At 47.0% G+C, this 12,826-nt stretch overlaps 1 pseudogene; it reads left to right on the forward strand.

Annotated features, from left to right (window-relative positions):
* The first annotated feature begins 10,101 nt into the window (after window positions 1-10,101).
* On the forward strand, window positions 10,102-10,246 carry LOC118367969 (uncharacterized; annotated as a pseudogene).
* Window positions 10,247-12,826: the final 2,580 nt, after the last annotated feature.

Here is a 12,826-nt window from a genome sequence, read left to right on the forward strand (position 1 = left end):
CTAGGGAGTTTTTCCTAGCCACCGTGCTTTTACACCTGCATTGTTTGCTGTTTGGGGTTTTAGGCTGGGTTTCTGTACAGCACTTTGAGATATCAGCTGATGTACGAAGGGCTATATAAATACATTTGATTTGATTTTGATTTGATTTGTAATCATGTAGTAACCAAAAGTGTTAAACAAATCTAAATATTTGAGATTCTTTGATGTAGCCACCCGTTGCCTTGACAGCTTTGCCCACTCTTGGCATTCTCTCAAACAGCTTTGAGGTAGTCACCTGGAATGCATTTCAATTAACAGGTGTGGCTTGTTAATCTGTGGAATTTCTTTACTTCATACTGCGTTTGAGCCAATCAGTTTTGGTGTGACACGGTAGGGTTGTTTTACAGAAGGTATTTTACCAAATAGGGCTAAGTCCATATTATGACAAGAACAGCTCAATTAAGCAAAGAGAAATGACGGAGTGCTGCATCAGATGACCTTGGCCTCCACAATCACCCAACCTACTTTCAGACATGAAGATCAGTCGATCTGGAGAGTTTCTTAAAGTGCAGTTGCAAAAAAAAAAAGCGTTATAACTGTCTCTCATGAGGACCGCCACAGGAAAGGAAGACCCAGAGTTACCTCTGCTGCAGAGGATAAGTTCATTAGTTAGCGGCCTCAGAAATTGCAGCCCAAATAAATGCTTCACGGAGTTAAACAGACACATCAACTGTTCAGAGGAGACTGCGTGAATTGCTGCAAAGAAACCACTACTGAAGGACACCAATAAGAAGAGACTTGCTTGGGCCCAGAAACACAAGCAATGGACCACTGGAAATCTGTCCTTTGGTCTGATGAGTCCAAATTTGAGATTTTTGGTTCCCACTGCCATGTCTTTGTGAGACGCAGAGTAGGTGAACAGATGATCTCTGCATATGTGGCTCCCACTGTGACGTATGGAGGAGGAGGTATGATTTAACTAGGCAAGTCCGTTAAGAACAAGTTCTTACTTACAATGACAGCCTACCCTTGCCAAACCCTAAACCGGATGACGCTGGGCCAATTGTGCACCGCCCTATGGGACTCCCAATCACAGCCGGTTGTGACAGCCTGGAATCGATCCTGGGTCTGTAGTGACGCCTCTAGCACTGAGATGCAGTGCCTTAGACCGCTGTGCCACTCAAGAGTGATAGTGTCATCAGCAAAGCATCCCCACACCGTCAGTGATTTGTTTAGAATTCAAGGCACACTTAACCAGCATGGCTACCACAGCATTCTGCAGTGATACGCCATCCTATCTGGTTTGCGCTTAGTGGGACTATCATTTGTTTTACAACAGAACAATGACCCAAAACACACCTCCAGGCTTTGTAAAGGCTATTTACATTTACATTTAAGTCATTTAGCAGACGCTCTTATCCAGAGCGACTTACAAATTGGTGCATTCACCTTATGACATCCAGTGGAACAGCCACTTTACAATAGTGCATTTAAATCTTTTAAGGGGGGATTTACATCTTCCACTCTCGGATTCTACAAGGGATCCGAATACATAAGGGCTCTATCTATGCCTCTACACTCACTCATTAGGGTTGTAACACTCACCCTTGCTCGCAATCCCAAAATAAGTTGGGCCCTGTGCCTATAGATCAGCAACTCAGGGACCATCTCTGTCACCAGGGAGACAAACTCTGCCAGCATTGCATAATTCATGGCATCTCGCTGTTGCACCACCTGCCATATGGACGCGGACATAAGCTGAATGGGTGGAACCAAGAGGCAGAGGGAGAGGAGAGGGAGACCTAAAACAGCATGGGAAAATGAATAATAAGGGTGCAATCAGAACGTCAAACGCATACACTGTATATATAAAAGTATGTGGACACCCCTTCAAATTAGTGGATTTGGGTATTTCAGCTAAACCAGTTGCTGACTGATGTATAAAATCTAGCACACAGCCATGCAATCTTCATAGACAAACATTTTCAGTAGAATAGCCTTACTGAAGAGCTCAGTGACTTTCAACGTGGCACCGTCATAGGATGGCAACATTCCAACAAGTCAGTTTGTCAAATTTCTGCCCTGCTAGAGCTGCCCCAGTCAACTGTAAGTGTTGTTATTGTGAAGTGGAAACTCTAGGAGCAACAACAGCTCAGCCTCAAAGTGGTAGGCCACACAAGCTCACAGAACGGGACCATTGAGTGCTGAAGCGCATAGCTCATATGACCAAGCAGAGTGATGGAGTGCTGCATCAGATGACCTTGGCCTCCACAATCACACAACCTACTTTTGACTGGTACTGTATATTTAACGTATTTGTATTACAAGTGAACAGCTAAAGAGGTGTTTCGGAATTAAGCTTATTCACTTTTTTTACTGAACATTACAAATGGGCCAAGTTGAAGATAGGATGCACATAAAAGGCTGGCTGCCTGGCAAAAAAAAACATATCTGTATAATTAAAATACTGTTTGTCTATATTTTATACATTTATTTTATAAATGTGTTAAAACGCTATTGTGCTTGTGTTTTAATGAGCAACATGAATATCAAACAATGATTTGGAAATACCTACTAGGGCTAGGTGAATACTGGTATGAAATCTGAATATAGCATCATTGTTTAGCTAGCTAGCTAGGCTAATAGTTTAGCTAACATGCCACTAGGATATTGAGCAAGATGGCCAGCTCGCCACCAACAGCATTGACCCCGACCCTAGCTAACAAACCTTGTCTGCGAAACTTTTTCAATTTCGGAGTCGGGGCCTAAAATAACATTTCTGGTCCATCAGCCACTGTATCAAGTAGATAATTTTTATTTTATTTATCCGTTATTTTACCAGGTAAATTGACTGAGAACACGTTCTCATTTGCAGCAACGACCTGGGGAATAGTTACATGGGAGAGGAGGGGGATGAATGAGCCAATTGTAAACTGGGGATTATTAGGTGACCGTGATGGTTTGAGGGTCAGATTGGGAATTTAGCCAGGACACCGGGGTTAACACCCCTACTCTTACGATAAGTGCCATGGGATCTTTAATGACCTCAGAGAGTCAGGACACCCATTTAACGTCCCATCCGAAAGACGGCACCCTACACATGGCAATGTCCCCAAATACTGCCCTGGGGTATTGGGATATTTTTTTTGACCAGAGGAAAGAGTGCCTCCTACTGGCCCTCCAACACCACTTCCAGCAGCATCTGGTCTCCCATCCAGGGACTGACCAGGACAACACTGCTTAGCTTCAGAAGCAAGCCAGCAGTGGTATGCAGGGTGGAATGCTGCTGGCAATAATCATTTTTACCAGGCAAAATATTTTTGTTCACTAAAATAGTGATTTGTAAGTCGCTCTGGATAAGAGCGTCTGCTAAATGACTTAAATGTAAATGTAAAATTACACCAACAAAATGGATGAGCATACTTTGTGATGTTTATAAAACAAACGTATAACTAGTAAGAAGTAGTAGTATATATATATATTTTTTAATTGTATTTTACCCGAAAAATACTCACCTACCCCTTTAAGTTTTGGGAGGTTAACGTGGTAACGTGACTCGAGGAGGGTTGCCATGTTCCTGGTTTCACTGACATATTAGACTACGTTAAACGATGCTGCAGTTGAAAATGTGTTGGTCGCGGGAGGCAGGTTTTTGGGCTACTGGTACTTCTAAATTGCACCGCGGCCGCCATGGCATTTCACTTTTAAAATGTGTATATATATATTTAAAAATACAAATTTTTAAAGTGAAATGCCATGGTTGAGGCTGAAGACAATCAGAAATCATTCAAATATATATGATTTCTGATTGTCTTCAGCTGTTTTCGAAGTCATACTAACCGTACTATTAGTGACGTTAATTTAGTATATAGTATGCTTATTGGTCATAGTTAGTATGCCAAAAGTTCCCGTTTGACGAACTAAATTCGCCAAAATACGAAGTATACGTACAGTGGAAACCAGTCAGCACTAATACGCTGAGCTTCTCAGTAATTTTTTATTTACCTCACAAAGTGGAAACATAAAATACCTTTATTTCCCTTGCGCAAAAACAGCTGTCTGTACCGAGCTCACTGGCGCAGGGAACTCTGGACCTGGAATAGGCTAGTTGATCAAATGTTTCCTGTTCGCAAAAGACACCTTCGGGACACATCCAGTTGATTGATTTAATACAATGTTGCACTTCACTAGTGATAAGTCAAATCAAGACAGATAGAGAGGAAGGAAGACATGAATGTGATTGAAAGAACCAGGATTTACATCAGTATACTTTCTACTGTGTTTTTATTTGTTGGCTTGATAGGGTATTTTTTACTTACACCTGGATGTGCCTGGCCCAATCTCACCTGGATGTGCCTGGCCCAATCTCACCTGGCCCCACTCTACCTGCCTGTTGCGCCCCATGAAATCACAAATCGCATAATTTACACAGACCCACCGCGGACCTGAGTCTGGACTAGCATGTGAACGGGGGCATTAAGCTGATAAACATGCAATAAATCGATGCATTTAGTTATAACAAAGCTACAGAAATGTGAGTGTAAGTAGGCTACACACTACAGTTTGTCAAAGTTCACAGATTGAACATGTTATATGCATTCAATGTAAACAAACCAAACTTGTGGCTGAACCCCCGCAGTTGTACCGAGGTAAAGACAGTTTAAAATGGGATATTCGACGGATATTTGGGCTTTCAAACCTCAATAGCTTTCAAACCACTTGAGCCACAGACTGCAAATCAGTATCATGATGTTGGAAAAATTGCACACATCATTACACAGGTCTTATTTTCACGATTTTGACATTGATTCGCTTTCCAAAGATAATAAACATGTGGAAATGTGAGCAGCATTTTGTATTCCTAGTTTAATTAGTTAGGGAGCATAAACAAAGTACAAACTTTTTTTACATTTGAATTTCAATAGCTCCTTGGTCATGTGACATAATGATCTCAAACAAGGTTCAGAATGTACACTCAGTGGGCCTACACATTGCACACTCTTTAGTTTGTCCATTTTTATCTCACACGTTTTTACATTCATTTTTCAAACTTTTGAATTTCAATAGCTTCTTGGTCATGTGACTTGTCCCCAACCAAGGTTCAGAATGTCCACTGACTACCCTTCTATATTGCACAGTCTTTAGTTTGTCCATTTTCCTCTCATAAGATTTTACATGACTTTTTCAAACTTTCTAATTTCAATAGCTCCTTGGTCATGTGACCTACTGAACTCAACCAAGGTTCAGAATGTACACACAGTGGGCCTACACATTGCACACCCTTTAGTTTGTTAATTTTCATCTCACGTGGTTTTACATGAATTTCTTTACTTTTTAAGTTTCAATAGTGTGACCTACAACCCTTAAACTACTTTCAGAATATCTACTGGCTAGCCTTATACATGGCACACCCTTTTGTTTGTCCATTTTCATCTCACATGATTTTACATTAATTGCCTGCTGTTCCCCTGAAGGACAGTGTCACTCACACACCTATTCACTTGGGCCTTCTCCCTGGGGCCTTCCTGACCTCCAGGCAGGCCCCCATTGACCTGGTGACCTTTGACTCCAGGCCTCTAGGCCTACACTCCCTGCCCGCCTGCCTACCCTCTCCCTGGGCCTGAGAGTGTATAGCTTACTCCCTGGAACTATAGACCTCCAGGCCTCCACACCTACTCTCCCTACCCAGTCAATATCTCTCTCACTGGCCATCACTCATCACCGCGTCCCAGCCGGGGCTCAGCCATCTCCATAACCTTGCCCACCAGGTAAACCAGGGCACCCGCACCCCTCCCCGGACACTAAGACGTCTATATTCCTGCTGTCAGGAACCACATGCACCTGGTAACCCAAAACAGACCTTGTGCGCCTGGTAACTTGAAACGCACCTGGTAACCTGAAACAGGCTCTGGAGTTCCCCCCGCCTTGGAGGCCTCCTTGTGCACCTGGTGACGATTTGACTTCTACAGAGAGTCCCAACGTGACTCACAGTCCCACCAGAAGACAGGCCCCGGCAGATGGGCGACCACCACCTAGTCCCCTACCTATCCAGAGCCCCATGTCAATGTCTTATGCCTTCTACCTGCCTGCCTGGGCTCTCTCACATTCTGTGTCTGGCCTCTGGACCCTGGCCCTTCTGCGTGCACCTGGTAACCCATAAGATAAGAAGGAGGAAGATGCCTTCCGTCCCGGACAAAAGCTTGGACCGAGTGCTGACTTTCAATCGATCGCAGCGAGTGTGCTGCTCTGCGACGTACAAAACCCTGACGCAGAATCAGGTCGTCTACGAGTGATTTAGCACCAGGTCCCCACAAACATGCAGTGCGCATCAGGAGAGGGGCGCCAAGAAGAGCTCCCACATAGAATGTGTAGAGTCCCGCACCCAGGCGGACGTGAGACCTGGCAGTGTCCATAACCGCTAAGCACATTCCATCTCTTTTTAGTGCTCCACTGTTAGCGGGTCCAGCCGAAGCCAGCATTCGATTCAAACCTTAGCGGTTTAGAGTTAGCTAAGTATACAGGGGGCGAGTGATTAAACATTTCACCACAGCCGCTCTGTGATCAGACTGATGCCAGTAGGACACTTTCATCAGCCGTCTCCCAGGACAACTCCTCCTCCCAGCCAAAGCCAGGGATGCGTTTGAGCCATAATTCTCTAATTGGCTTCCTGCCAAGGTCAGGATTCATTTTCAAGAGCCCCGTGGCAAATCATTGAGTCTGGTGGAACCACCCTCACATTTTCATGCTTGACCAAAAGCCCCATATTCCAGGACCGACTGCCGCCTTCCATTTAATGATCAACAGGGTAGCCTAGTGGTTAGAGCGTTGGGGGCGGCAGGGTAGCCTAGTGGTTAGAGCGTTGGACTAGTAACCGAAAGGTTGCAAGTTCAAATCCCAGAGCTGACAAGGTACAAATCTGTCGTTCTGCCCCTGAACAGGCAGTTAACCCACTGTTCCTAGGCCGTCATTGAAAATAAGAATTTGTTCTTAACTGACTTGCCTAGTAAAATAAAGATAAAAAAAAAATAAAAAAACAGCTCAGCTCAACAACAGTCACCATCTGCAGGACTCTCTTTGAGTACGGACTAGTACTGAGGTAACTCCCGTTTGTATTGCAACACCTGAAAACAGGTGACATACAGGGAGGGATTGGAAGAGCCCTGCTATAGGGCTACCTCATTATCTCCCTTACTAAGGCTAAGGACTCCGTTAAGAGAGTCATAGTTACTCCCTCTGTTTACCAGCGCTTCATTGAGTTTGTTAACTTTGACATTCAGAGCACTGAGTAGAAATCACCTCGGTCCTTCGCGATGCTTTGTTTTAATTAAACAGTCTGATTCCCCGGGTGCGGTAAGCTGCTAGGCGCCGGCCGATGCGACCCATGCGAACGGGGCCGGAAAGCGCCGTAGCGAGAACCTCCCCCGGTCCTCCTTCGGCCCACCAACGGACACCACCCTGACGAACCCCCGCATGCAGCCCCTTGCGAGACCACGCACGATATACCGCAAGATGGGCTGCACAACAAACTTCCAACGGTGGCGAGAGGAGGCTTCACACCTCAGCCCGACCAACCCAGTCCTTATCCCGAAGTTATGATCCGACTTCCCTTACCTACACTGTTCTAACATGCCAGAGGATGTTCACCTTGGAGACCTGCTGCGTATATGCATATGGCCCGGTGCGAGATTTACACCCTCTCCTCCAGATTTTCAAGGGCCAGCGAGAGCCCCGGGGAGAGTTATCTTTTCTTTGTGAAGGGAAGGGCACCCTGGAATGGGTTCGTCCCAAGAGAGGGGCCCAAGCTCTGGAAAGCGTTGCGGTTCCACCAGAACCCGGGGCTTCCGCCAGCTTCTCCGGGATCGGTCGTGTCACCACACTGGACACCTCACGGCGCCCGTCTCCACCAGTCAGTGGATATTCTGAAAGTAGTTTGAGGTCAGTAGGTCACAAATTAGAAAGTTTGAAAAGATTATGTAAAATCTTGTGAGATTAAAATGGACAAACACTCATACTCAGTATTCAAATTATGAAAAATATTCTGGGGGTCGTAAACCACCCAGTGGTCAATGGTGTAATTGCAACATGTTTTACTGAGCGCAGAACACAAGCTTCAGGAAGACGAAATACCTACAATTCCTTGAATACTATGAAACACCACAAATAGTTGGTGTCATTTGTTTGGCTATATGGGAACGAACGTGATTTCAGCATTTTGGTACATCGCATACTTTTGTGATAACAGACAAACATGTAGATATTAAAACGTCAACGTAAAGATCATTTCTACCGTGTTGCATGATGGGAAAATGGTCCGACAGTGATATAACCAAGTAAAACCAAAATTAATCGCTTCTCCACAACTGTATTCATAACCGTGATGCCTTATTATCAGAGGCCAAAGTGGTAACCGTCAGCCAAAAACATTGCCCTCCACAGGTGTATACAACTCATACTTTTTATTTATTTATTTTACCTTTATTTAACCAGGCAAGCCAGTTAAGAACAAATTCTTATTTTCAATGACAGCCCAGGGACCTGTGAAAGGAACAGTGGGTTAACTGCCTGTGTAACAGTATAACTTTAGACCGTCCCCTCGCCCATACCTGGGACCCTCTGCACACATCAACAATAGTCACCCACGAAGCATCGTTACCCATCGCTCCACAAAAGCTGCAGCCCTTGCAGAGCAAGGGGAACCACTACTTCAAGGTCTCAGAGCAAGTGACATCACCAATTGAAAAGCTATTTAGCACACACCACTAACTAAGCTTGCCATTTCACCTGTTCAGGGGCTGAATGACAGATTTGTACAATGTCAGCTTGGGGGTTTGAACCTGCAACCTCCCAGTTACCAGTCCAACACTCTAACCACTAGGCTATCCTGCTGTAACTGGAGTGGGATCCTGGGGACAGTAAGACAGAGACTGGGTTTTTGGGGACTACGACAGCTGACTTTTGAGGGCAAGGTTTTAATCATTAAAGCTTTGATTTTACCTGTGCTTTTATTTATCAGTTCTGTTTTTATTCCCCCTCAAAGGAGTATTTTAGCCCTAGAGCGGATGCTTTTTTACTTCCTGTGGGGAGGCAAGTGGGAGAGGCTCTCTTCTCTCTCTTGTGCAGGAACGGGAACCAGTGTGTCCAGTGCGCGAGCCCACAACGGTCTGGCGCAACGTGGCCCATCCTGCTCTCCTGAATCGGCATCGGGACCTGTCCTGGATGATCGCCCACAAGATCCTCCCGGTCAGGGCCGTTATGCACTCACGGGGCATGGTGAGGACATCCGCATTCCCCCGACCAGGCTGCGGCCAAGAAGAGTTGGTGAGGCACATGCTCTGGGAGTGCAGAGCTGCCAGGGACCTGTGGAAGGAAGCAGGCCCCCTGATAACCCCGTGTCTGCCAGCAGGGGAGGACCTAACACCCCAGCTCGTGCTATAGAGGGTGGGCCGAAGACCTATTCCATCAAAGGCCGTCACCAAGTTCTGGCCCACCCTCACGTACTTGAAGGAAGCACTGTGGTCCTCCCGCAACCTGCTGGTAGCGAAAAGCGTAGAGACCACCCCCCAGTCAGTGGCCATGGTAGCCACGTAAGCCCTGGGGTGGTACGGAAGGAAGGGGGCCTCGACACCAGGCGAAGGGTCCCCCACAACACCCTAGGTCCCGGTGGCCACGGCCTGACAGCGCTGCGGCACCTAGGGCGATGCGCCTAGGGGAGGGATCTCCTCTGGGCCCCGAAGGACGGGATGGTAATCTATTCAGAGGAGCAGGATAAGGCGAGTTTGAGAAGGACTCACCCCGTTCCTGTACAGAGATCGAAGACAGCTTTTTAACAAAGTGATCTTTTAACATGTTTTTCATGTCTTAGAAATGTTATATCTTGTTAAATCATTTGTACACATTTTAAATGGCTTTTACAGATTTGATGGTTTTTTTTTACAATGAAAAGTACTTTTATTCATGGTTGTTTTTATTGGTTTTAACAACATTTACTTTTTAACAAATTTAAATGTAATCGTGAAATGCTGTGTTTTTATGCTTGTATGCCGTAAATGTGTAAAAATTATGTAAAAAGTATATGAGCTGTTTTTAAAGGAAATGTGTCAATAAAACATTTCCAAAAGAAAAAAACGTACCTGGCAAGGGAGATACCGTGATCAAGAAGGTGGTTCACCCATCAGCCATTGCACTCCGGCCGTGCTGACCCCTGCGAATTTCCCAAATGTGGAAATCTCGATTGCATGATTTCTGGTAGTGGGTTCGCGCTCTCCCCTGATCTTGGTGTCTCATAACAATAGTTTTAATGTTTGTCACTGATCAGAGGTTTGAATCTGAGATGAGTTGAGCTATGTAGGGTATGTCTGCATTTACTTTGGCTTTCCTTCTTCATTGGATGAATGCTTTCAGAATTACAGATTTCAAAGCAAACTACATTACATTACATTTAAGTCATTTAGCAGACGCTCTTATCCAGAGCGACTTACAAATTGGTGCATTCACCTTATGACATCCAGTGGAACAGCCACTTTACAATAGTGCATCTAAATCTTTTAAGGGGGGGGTGAGAAGGATTACTTTATCCTATCCTAGGTATTCCTTAAAGAGGTGGGGTTTCAGGTGTCTCCGGAAGGTGGTGATTGACTCCGCTGTCCTGGCGTCGTGAGGGAGTGTGTTCCACCATTGGGGAGCCAGAGCAGCGAACAGTTTTGACTGGGCTGAGCGGGAACTGTACTTCCTCAGTGGTAGGGAGGCGAGCAGGCCAGAGGTGGATGAACGCAGTGCCATTGTTTGGGTGTAGGGCCTGATCAGAGCCTGGAGGTACTGAGGTGCCGTTCCCCTCACAGCTCCGTAGGCAAGCACCATGGTCTTGTAGCGGATGCGAGCTTCAACTGGAAGCCAGTGGAGAGAGCGGAGGAGCGGGGTGACGTGAGAGAACTTGGGAAGGTTGAACACCAGACGGGCTGCGGCGTTCTGGATGAGTTGTAGGGGTTTAATGGCACAGGCAGGGAGCCCAGCCAACAGCGAGTTGCAGTAATCCAGACGGGAGATGACAAGTGCCTGGATTAGGACCTGCGCCGCTTCCTGTGTGAGGCAGGGTCGTACTCTGCGGATGTTGTAGAGCATGAACCTACAGGAACGGGCCACCGCCTTGATGTTAGTTGAGAACGACAGGGTGTTGTCCAGGATCACGCCAAGGTTCTTAGCGCTCTGGGAGGAGGACACAATGAAGTTGTCAACCGTGATGGCGAGATCATGGAACGGGCAGTCCTTCCCCGGGAGGAAGAGCAGCTCCGTCTTGCCGAGGTTCAGCTTGAGGTGGTGATCCGTCATCCACACTGATATGTCTGCCAGACATGCAGAGATGCGATTCGCCACCTGGTCATCAGAAGGGGGAAAGGAGAAGATTAATTGTGTGTCGTCTGCATAGCAATGATAGGAGAGACCATGTGAGGTTATGACAGAGCCAAGTGACTTGGTGTATAGCGAGAATAGGAGAGGGCCTAGAACAGAGCCCTGGGGGACACCAGTGGTGAGAGCGCGTGGTGAGGAGACAGATTCTCGCCACGCCACCTGGTAGGAGCGACCTGTCAGATAGGACGCAATCCAAGCGTGGGCCGCGCCGGAGATGCCCAACTCGGAGAGGGTGGAGAGGAGGATCTGATGGTTCACAGTATCGAAGGCAGCCGATAGGTCTAGAAGGATGAGAGCAGAGGAGAGAGAGTTAGCTTTAGCAGTGCGGAGCGCCTCCGTGATACAGAGAAGAGCAGTCTCAGTTGAATGACTAGTCTTGAAACCTGACTGATTTGGATCAAGAAGGTCATTCTGAGAGAGATAGCGGGAGAGCTGGCCAAGGACGGCACGTTCAAGAGTTTTGGAGAGAAAAGAAAGAAGGGATACTGGTCTGTAGTTGTTGACATCGGAGGGATCGAGTGTAGGTTTTTTCAGAAGGGGTGCAACTCTCGCTCTCTTGAAGACGGAAGGGACGTAGCCAGCGGTCAGGGATGAGTTGATGAGCGAGGTGAGGTAAGGGAGAAGGTCTCCGGAAATGGTCTGGAGAAGAGAGGAGGGGATAGGGTCGAGCGGGCAGGTTGTTGGGCGGCCGGCCGTCACCAGACGCGAGATTTCATCTGGAGAGAGAGGGGAGAAAGAGGTCAGAGCACAGGGTAGGGCAGTGTGAGCAGAACCAGCGGTGTCGTTTGACTTAGCAAACGAGGATCGGATGTCGTCGACCTTCTTTTCAAAATGGTTGACGAAGTCATCTGCAGAGAGGGAGGAGGGGGGAGGGGGAGGAGGATTCAGGAGGGAGGAGAAGGTGGCAAAGAGCTTCCTAGGGTTAGAGGCAGATGCTTGGAATTTAGAGTGGTAGAAAGTGGCTTTAGCAGCAGAGACAGAGGAGGAAAATGTAGAGAGGAGGGAGCGAAAGGATGCCAGGTCCGCAGGGAGGCGAGTTTTCCTCCATTTCCGCTCGGCTGCCCGGAGCCCTGTTCTGTGAGCTCGCAATGAGTCGTCGAGCCACGGAGCGGGAGGGGGACCGAGCCGGCCTGGAAGATAGGGGACATAGAGAGTCAAAGGATGCAGAAAGGGAAGAGAGGAGGGTTGAGGAGGCAGAATCAGGAGATAGGTTGGAGAAGGTTTGAGCAGAGGGAAGAGATGATAGGATGGAAGAGGAGAGAGTAGCGGGGGAGAGAGAGCGAAGGTTGGGACGGCGCGATACCATCCGAGTAGTGGCAGTGTGGGAAGTGTTGGATGAGAGCGAGAGGGAAAAGGATACAAGGTAGTGGTCGGAGACTTGGAGGGGAGTTGCAATGAGGTTAGTGGAAGAACAGCATCTAGTAAAGATGAGGTCGAGCGT

This window comes from Oncorhynchus keta, chromosome 34 (genome assembly GCF_023373465.1).
Source record: "Oncorhynchus keta strain PuntledgeMale-10-30-2019 chromosome 34, Oket_V2, whole genome shotgun sequence".
Taxonomy (NCBI): Eukaryota; Metazoa; Chordata; class Actinopteri; order Salmoniformes; family Salmonidae; genus Oncorhynchus; species Oncorhynchus keta.